This window comes from Vulpes lagopus, chromosome 6 (assembly GCF_018345385.1).
Source record: "Vulpes lagopus strain Blue_001 chromosome 6, ASM1834538v1, whole genome shotgun sequence".
Taxonomy (NCBI): domain Eukaryota; kingdom Metazoa; phylum Chordata; class Mammalia; order Carnivora; family Canidae; genus Vulpes; species Vulpes lagopus.
The window spans coordinates 19,552,756-19,562,135 of NC_054829.1; the positions used below are offsets into that span (position 1 = coordinate 19,552,756).

The 9,380-nt window shown below is 39.4% G+C and overlaps 1 pseudogene; it reads left to right on the forward strand.

Moving 5' to 3' along the window:
• Positions 1-839: 839 nt before the first annotated feature.
• LOC121492502 lies at positions 840-2,000 on the forward strand (annotated as a pseudogene).
• The last annotated feature ends 7,380 nt before the right edge of the window (positions 2,001-9,380 follow it).

The window sequence follows — 9,380 nt, forward strand, 5'->3', positions numbered from 1 at the left end:
CTTCCCCCTTTTTTTTTGCTTATAACATCTTTCTCCAACATTGAGAAGCCTGGCTCTCATTATTAATAATATATGCACTTATTTGTTCAACTGAAGTGTAACCATAGAATGTTTAGTTGTAGAACTGCTAAACTATACTCCTGTGACAAAAAGACTGAGTAGAGTACAGCATTTGTGCCCAATTCTTTTCACTTTTAACCTTACAGCATCCAGCCGAAATACGGTTTTCCAAAATTATCTAGGTTACTTATTTCCCCAAGTCTTTCAGTATTTCCAATTGTTATACAATTGGGTTTATTTACTACTACTTGTTTCCTATTTGGGGCCCTTGCCCCAATATCTTGGTTGATTGTAAGCATATATTTATTTTAAGAGGTATTTTAAACATTATCCAAGATGAGTTTTTTTTTTTTAATCAATTCAGAGATACAGATCTCTTTGTTGAGCTCCTGCCATGTTCCAGGGACAATCTGGGTATTTTATTATATATGACTATAAAGACATAGTATGTTACTTTAATAATCAACACCTAGGTTATGAAACTTTATGCCAAGAAAAAAAAACTGATTTACTTTATCCACCAAAAGGTGGTGCCCCTTTGCTCTTACCCTCTTTTTAACTGTTTGTCAACCTTATGGATCTGTAGATTCTCTTGGACTAATTATTTCCATAGCCTAAAAATGTATTTGAAATAATGAGGCAAATATTACAATTTCTCTACAAAACATTAATGCAGCTTTCCTTCCGCGTGGTTGCTGAGAACTCTGAAGCAAACAAGTGGTGAACACAATTTGGAAAGGACTTGGGGGAAAATAAGTAATGAATTTTCTCAACCTGTAATGGCATCTAATTCAGCTGTAGAAATTGACAATGAAAGTGATAATTCTTCTGGTAGCAGCTTATTTAAGACTCAGTGTATCCCTTACTCACCAAAACAGGGACAAAGAAACCCTATTAGAAAGTTTGTTCGTTCATCTGGAGGTGTTGAAGCAAGGGATTCATCTAGTGACTCCTCTTTTGAACCAAGACCACTGACTTTAAAAGCTATTTTTGAAAGATTCAAAAAAAAGAAACGTAAAAAGAGGAAATATAAGCCAAAAGAAATACCAAGGAGAAGACCAGAAGGAAGAAAAAACACTAGACGCTCCCAAATAAATAAGAAACAAGTTAAAGACAAAGGATCTGGGTTCCCATTTTTAGAATCTGAGAATGTAAAAAAGCCATTACCATGGAGAAAGATTTTAAGCTTTGAGCAAGCGGTGGCAAGAGGATTTTTCAACTACCTTGAAAAATCGAAGTATGAATACTATCTCAAGGAATCCTTGAAACGAATGTTGGTGAAGATTTAGAAAGGGAAGATTTTGACAGTCGTAGATACAAATACTTGTATGATGATGGATCTCTCTCTCCTATTGAAGAGTCAGAAACAGTGGAAGAGGCTGCAACAACTCTTGAAAATTATGATGGGTGTGATATCAAATTGGTGGACAATAATGAATTCATAGTAAGTTCTGAAATACCAAAGAAAATGAATCTGTATTTAGGACAAGAGGAATATACTGAAGAAGCTGCTTCGTCTAAAAAGAGAGCATCAAAATCCAAAAACATGGGACAGAGGATAGAATGGTCTGAAAAGGAAGAGATAGGAATATGAATATTAAGGCTTTTCACTTGAAAACAGTGTCTGGACTTAAAGGTATTGGCGTATCCCAACAATCTGTACAGTTCTAGGGTGTGATAGTTTAGGGGTGAATACGATTTGAACTCATTGATGTTTAGAGGATGTTTGAGAACCAGGAAGATCATTTATCTGTTTAGACCCTAAATGGGGCTCTAAAGAAATTGGACCTCAAAGATTACAGTGGGGAGTTTTTGAAGTATGTCCATATTCAAGTGGAGATCCAAGAAGACCTCTGGACAGTGACGGCTGTGGATTGAACAAAAGTTTGTTTTAAAAGTGCTATTTTGAAGATCATCACTCTGGCTTTGGTGGAACTATGGTGATTTGGTGGCCGAAGGAATCACATGTCAAATATCTTAAATAAAAATTTTATTAACCTTGAAAAAAAAACATTAATGCAAGGCTCTTGTTTGTTTTTTAATTAGCTGTCACTATTGATGATTTACCCTATAAGATGAGAATATTGGTACTACATGTGTCAATACAAAGACCACCCTTGAGGACTCTGAATGATCTAGATTTGGGCCTTTAGAAAACAAGATTGTCCCCAGTGTTTACAAGAACTTTCTGAAAGATGTCCATGGGCAAGACATTGGTCCCACCTGACACAGGCCTCTGTCCTCACATAGTTCACAAATGAGTTGGGAGAACTGGATAGTGAATAATAATACAGTTTTTGCATTATTTTGCTGTGTGCCTTCAGGTGAATTTCTGAGCAGCAATTTCCTCATTTGTAAGGAGGGATAAACAATACATATAATTTATATATGTGTATGTGCATAATTTATATATATAAATATATATATTTTGTATATTATATAATATATATTTATCCCTCTTTACAAATGAGGAAACAGAATTGTGAAATTGTGTGTACAGAACTCTTTGAAGTTTTCAACATGTATAAAGTACTTAGAAAATGTCAGCTATTAGAAAAACAGGAGAGAAGAAGCCATATGCTACTCTTAATGGCAGAGAACAAACTGAGGGTTAATGGAGGGATGGGTGATAGATATTAAGAAGTACACTTTTGATGAGCACTGGGTGAAGTAAGTAAGCAATGAATTACTGAATTCTACTCCAGAAACCAATATTGCACTATATGGCAACTAACAAAACTTAAGTAAATAAATAATAAAATATTTGTAAAAGACAAGTCAGCTATTAGAACTATCATCATTTCATTGTTATTCAAAAGATAAACAACAGTAGTACATGTTGCCCAATAACTGATAGTGTTTAAAAAAAAAGAGTCATCATTTGAAATGAACAAGAGACAAAGAACTAACATTTTTTTAGACCTTGTAATAATCTAATCCTAAAAATAATTTGGTAAGGTCAATATTAATAAATTTATCTGTAAAACAAAGAGAAGTAACCTTGGATACGTAATGAAGGTCATGTAACTACTGAGTGACAAGGCTGGGCACAGATCCAGATTTCACCACCACAAAAGAATACTGGGGAGTGAGTTAAATCTTTTAGAGACAAACACTTGAACATCAGAAAAGTATCCTGAATCATTGTCAAGTGGATCCATAACAGAACCCTAGAAGTAGCAGAACCACTCCAAAGTCTAGGACATGTAAAATAGAGTACAAGAGGCTTGGGAACAGGACCTGGTTCCTGGGCAGGAACATTCCTCTTAGGAAAACAACTCTGGATTTTTAAGGTCAGGATTTATCCCAAATATTCTGTGTCACTATTAACCATTCACATTTTGGGGCTAAGTTACCATTTCCATAGATCTAAGCTACAGTAGAAGAATTTAAAAGAATTTGTACCTGCCATCTGAAATTGGCAGCCTTTCAAGGCCTGCAAACCCATTTTGTTTGGGAGACATTGCCAAATCGAATCTGAATGTTTTACAATTCTGCCTGGAAGCCCCCATCCTTCAGATTCCCCAGTCTTTTACTTTAGACCAACCCTCTTCATCTATATACTTTATGTGCCCAGCCCCTAAGTGAGATAGATATAGATGATAGATAGATAGATAGATAGATAGATAGATACCCAGGCAGAGTGGCAGCCGGGGAGACCCTCCGAGAAACAGCAGAGCGAACCCTGGCCACACTCTCAGAGAACAACCTGGAAGCCAAGTTCCTGGGAAATACCCCCTGTGGCCACAACAAGTTCAAGTTCCCTCAGGCAGTGCGGACAGAGAGCAGCCTTGGTGCCAAAGTATTCTTCTTCAAAGCCCTGCTATTAACTGGAGACTTCTCTCGGGCCAGCAAGAAGAACCATCATGTCTGGGTCTGTAAGGAGGAGCTGGGCGACTATTTGAAACCCAAGTATCTGGCCCAGGTTAGGAGATTTCTCTTGGACCTCTGATGGGCAGTACCATCTGTGGACAATACTCGACCAGGCCTCAAGGACATCATGTACTTATCCCATCTTTGCAGGGAACAGCATGCAGCCAACTAAATTCAGAGAAATAAACAAGTTTATCATATATATATATATATATATCAGGCTCCACTCTAGATTGAGTTACTCAGAATATGCAGGATGAGGCCAGGATGGAGATCATGTAAAGGCTCCCATTCTCACCCAGGTTGCTAATGAACAACCCATGTTAAGTAAGAATTACTGGTCTAAGCCCTGTTCTCAATCTGTCCATCAATTTTTTTTCTGTCTTGTGTTTCTCTCACACTCTTTTATAGTGGCTGAATAGTGTTCCCCCAAAATTTGTGTTCATTTGGAACCTCTGAACATGATCTCGTCTTTGCAGACTAAATCAGTCAAGAATCTCAAGATGAAATCATTCTGAATTTAGGCTGGACCTTAAGTCGAAGGACCGGTGTCCTTATAGGAAGAAGAGAAGACATGAGGAAACACACAAGGAAGAAAGATGTGATGAAGGAGTCAGACACAAGTGATCATCTATATACGAAGGAATGGCAAGATTCCCAGGAACCACCAGTAACTAGGCAGGGGCAAGGAAAGATTTTTTTCCTAGAGTCTTCAGGGGGAGTATGGCTCTATTGGCACCTTAATTTCAGACTACTAGCCTCCAGAACTGTGAGAGAATAAATTTCTGTGTTTAACCCACCCAGGTTATGGCAGCCTTGGGAAACTAATGCACCCTCCCGTTAACTCACCTAATGCCTGTTGAGAACTACTCAAATATCCTAAATATCTATGGATGTTCTTGTGCCTCCAGAAATAAACTGAAACTATCCTAAAAAGTAAAGGCACCGGAAGGACTATAGGAAGAAAGTGACTGCTCACAAGAGACATAGTCAAATAGCTTTGAGAATCTAGAACCTTCCAGGGACCTATAGAACCAGTTAGCGGAAAGAAATCCAGGCTTCCTTAATACATTTTCGCATCACTTCATTTACTCTCTATTAGTGGCAGTGGAGGACATGACTTCTATCTTTAGTGCCCTAACCACTAAAGAAAATAAATTCGCTGTTAAGTCAGTAAAGTCTTATTGCCTTCTCTCTGATTGTCTCCCCTCTTCCCGTGGTCTCTGTATTTCTCATGTTTCATAGTTGTTCTGCATTTCTTTTACTCCTGTACCCTCTTCTTTTCTGCCAAATGGGGTAGCAGCTCAGCATCTGAAAATTTTCACTTCCCTCTCAGGCAACAGCCACTTCCACAAAACAACCCTCCAAATGGCAACATTAGGTTGGTTCATCTTTAAGCGAAATGAGTTCCACACCAGAAGTTATGGCTGAGTCACGGGCAGTGATGCAGGGACCCAGGATATATTGGCCACCCAGTATATACTTGGCTTTTCCAACCTTCAGTACAACCTGAGCATCTTTGTGACAGTGAAGGAATGGCAAGTAAGATTTAGGATAAATACTTCCCAGCCTCACCACCACAGGTCCCTGCTATACTCATTCATGATTTCTGGAAGCCTTTCCCCACTCTGATTAAAAGTCCCTCAGTACTCTCCCTCCTTAAAAATCCAGTTCATTGATGGGAAAACAATATCCCCCAAAGTTTCTACAAAGTCAAAGACATATATAGAGTTCCCAAGGGATAAATTTGTTGTTGTCCTCTTTTCAAACTACAGTTATATGTTGATTTGTCTTCTCTCTGAATACTCCACCAAAATGTAATTCCTGCAGGAATGATCTGAGGTAACCTAATATTGGTTGGAGACAGGGTAGGGTCATCCCAAGAATTCTTGCATTGGGCTATATTTCAAACAGCTCTCCTCCTTATTAGCAGGGTTTGTCAGTAGTGAAAAACACCAATAAGGAAGGAAAAGTCAGTGGGGAAGAATTATTCTAACAGTTCCACTATTTGAAATGCTTTCTACTGTTAACACTTCACAGAACAAACACCTATCCATGGGGTCCCCAAGGTTCTCTGCACATTCCAATAACCAGAGAGGTTTTTTTAAAATCCTCGTGTCCAGGAAACTTTTAAAAATCCTGATGCCCAGCTCATCTCCCAGAATAATTGAATGGGAATGTCTGGGCATGTGAGTCAGTTATCCACAGTTGTTAAAAATCTCCAAGAGATGGGGTAACTGGGGGTTCAGTTGGTTAAGCATCCAGCTCTTGTCTCAGCTCAGGTCTTGATCTCAGAGTTGTGAGTTGAAGTCTTGCATTGGGCTCCACACTGAGCATGGAACCTACTAAAAAAAAAAAAAAAAAGATCTCCAGGTGATTTTCATGTGCAGCAATGTTTGGCATACCAAATGGTTGCCCAAATGACCAGATATTTAGGTCCTTACCACGGCTCTAAGACTGTGCAAAATGGAAATAAGATTATCTCTCCCTCTCTACCAAAAAAAAAAATAGATTTTCAAAGACAAGGGGCTTTGAGATTCTTAGAGAAAAACATTATGTAAATACAGGCTATTATTATTGCAAGTTGGCAGGTGTCTGGGATATATATTTCATTCTCTTTAATCATCCAGATGAGGCCAAATGTCCCAGGGATGTGGAGTCAGCCCATCATTATGCCTAATGGGTACTGAGGATACAAACACAGGTGTTGTGAGCAGCGGCAGGAGCAATCACTGAGTTCCCATCTACCACTGGGACAACCTTCAGCTGTGTGCTTTCTTGGAGGCAAACCCCCACTAAGGTCTAGGATCTGTCTCTATTCACTCTTAGCTCAGCATTGTGTACTGCAGAATAAGTGGTCTTTTCCTTGCTGCTTGCTGGGTATAAAGAGGAATAGACTTTTACTCTTTTATCACAGACACATCTACCCTCATCATGCAAAATGAGAGTTTAATATTAATTCAGCCATCTGAGTCTAATTGAACATTAAAACACCCCAATCTAATAGCGAAGTCTAGAACTGCTGACATGCCACGCAGGAACCTCCCGAGTCTTGTTTTTCCTGTAGCAGTAACTATAGCAATAAAAGGTTGGAGGAGAGTATAAATATTTAAGGCCCAAAATAAATCTTTAAATGTTGAACAACCGGGTTATGTGATGGGTAAAGTGGAGACTGGTCCCGAGATGGCAGCTCGTCGAACAATGATAGAAACAGCAAAACCTTGGCCATTCCTTCCCTATCAGGACAGCATTAGTGTATGTCAGCTTGGTAATAGCCTAACTGGGTAGAGCCAGCAGATGGTATTTTTATGGCCCTATATAAACAGTATTAAGTCATTTTAACTCTTTCTCCAAACTCAGTTTTCCAAACTAGGCTGCAGTTATCCACCTCTCTCAGCCTCTACGATGCCTATGAGGAACAGAGCCAGCATTGATTAGCACCCATTATGCACTTGACGCTCCTCATAGGGACTTATTAACCCCTATTTACAGGGAATACCTAAGAAGGGCAGAGCCAAGGTATGAACTATGTGTGTGATTTCATGGCTGTGGTTCCTCCCACTATTGCTTCACTGTCTTCAACTTTTATTTGCATTGATTAAATGTACAGGAAGGGGAAAATCAGCTGAAAACTGCATGCTGAACGGCTGTCCTCCATGACTGAGAGTGTGCAGATCAGTATGGCCTGTTCCTATTTGAAATTATTGCTACTTAGAGTTTCTCATGTGTTATTTGATATATAGATTATTCCATTTTACACTTGCAAAAAGTATTGTCTCCTCAGATATGAAATTTTATGACTTGCCGCTTCAATCGAATTAATTTCATCATGCATTGATTAAACTCCCATGTAAGCATTTCAGCATTTTAAAGAAGTTTTCAAAAAGGTAAAATCATGACTCTCATTCAAAATCATATATGTCAAAGATTTTATTCAACTCATTAATTAATGAGGGAACAAGTGAGATATATATAGCCAATTTCATAAATGAATGTTAAGGTTGCTGGGTCACATGCAAAATTGACGGATGTCTTACGGGGGCAATAACCTACGACCTCAGAGGTTATCACTTCCAATAAATGGGCATTATTTGCATCTCCGCTGGACAAAAATTGACAGGTTACCTATGCCCTTTCTAGAGTTGTAAAATAGATCAATCGATAGAAAAATCAGGCCCAGGGCTGAGCTTAAGCATACAGTGATACCTTGTGCTTATTTCCAAGTTTTGGATAATTTTTGTGACAGTGTTCAAGACACTGAAGTGGAAGAGGTATATGTAGACAGTGCCTAGGAAGATTAAATCACTACCTGCAAAGCCCTACAGTAAAGTTTCAGGTACACTTGGATACATTCATAACTTGAAAGCGGTCTGTAAATAATCAGGCGATACTGTAGTGTAAATTGTACACTTCTGTGCTATAGTAAACCAAAGGAAGATTATTGTAAGCTGAGTTGCTTAGGGAAGGAAGGTATCTTGGAAAAGGAAGTCATCTTGTGAGCAGAGCTTGCAGAAATTGTAGGGTGTGGTTTAATGAGGATGATACAGAAGAGTGATCCAGATCTGTGGGAAAGTAAAGGTAGACCAAAGCGATAAAGCTGGTCAACAGTAGTTTGCCACCTTGGCAGCACACTGCTTTCACGTGAGGAGCTTTTCTAAAATACTGATGGCCAAGCTGCAGAACCAATGGCAGTGGGACTTTGTTAAATCTCTAGTCTCTCAGTGCCCCCATGCCCATCTCCTCAGTCAGAATCTGCAAATAAACAATATCATCCAAGTGATTCATTGCACATCGACACTTGAGATGCTGCAAGATATTCTTTTTTTTTAAAGATTTATTTATTTATGAGAGAGAGAGAGAGAGAGAGAGGCAGAGACACAGGCAGAGGGAGAAGCAGGCTCCATGCCAGGAGCCCAATGTGGGACTCGATACCAGGACCCCAGGATCGTGCCCTGGGCCAAAGGCAGGCGCTAAACCACCGAGCCACCCAGGGATTCCCTGCTGCAAGATATTCTGCTGCAGATTCCCACCATCCCTGACATCAGAACAGTTTCGAGTACTCAATTTACATTCAACACCTCAGGTCCCTCCCTTAGAGTGTTGACGATTCAGAGACAAAATCAATAGAACATAGGAATTAACAAGTATCCTTGTTGTTATCAAGGAGTTTGAGAAGCAAGGAAAGTAGATTCACATTTAAAGGACCTTTGTGTAGACGGAGGTAGTTTGGTTTGATCTGTTGATCTGACAGTGGTTCTTAATCTGAGCTACACATAAAATCACCTGGAGATGCTTTTCAAAAATACAGCTATGGGGGGCATCTGGGTGGCTCAGTTAGTTAAGCATCTGCCTTTAGCTCAGGTCATGATCCTGGGGTCTTGGGATCCAGCCCCACATCAGGCTCCCTGCTTGGCAGAGAGTCTGCTTCTCCCTCTCCCTGCTGCTCC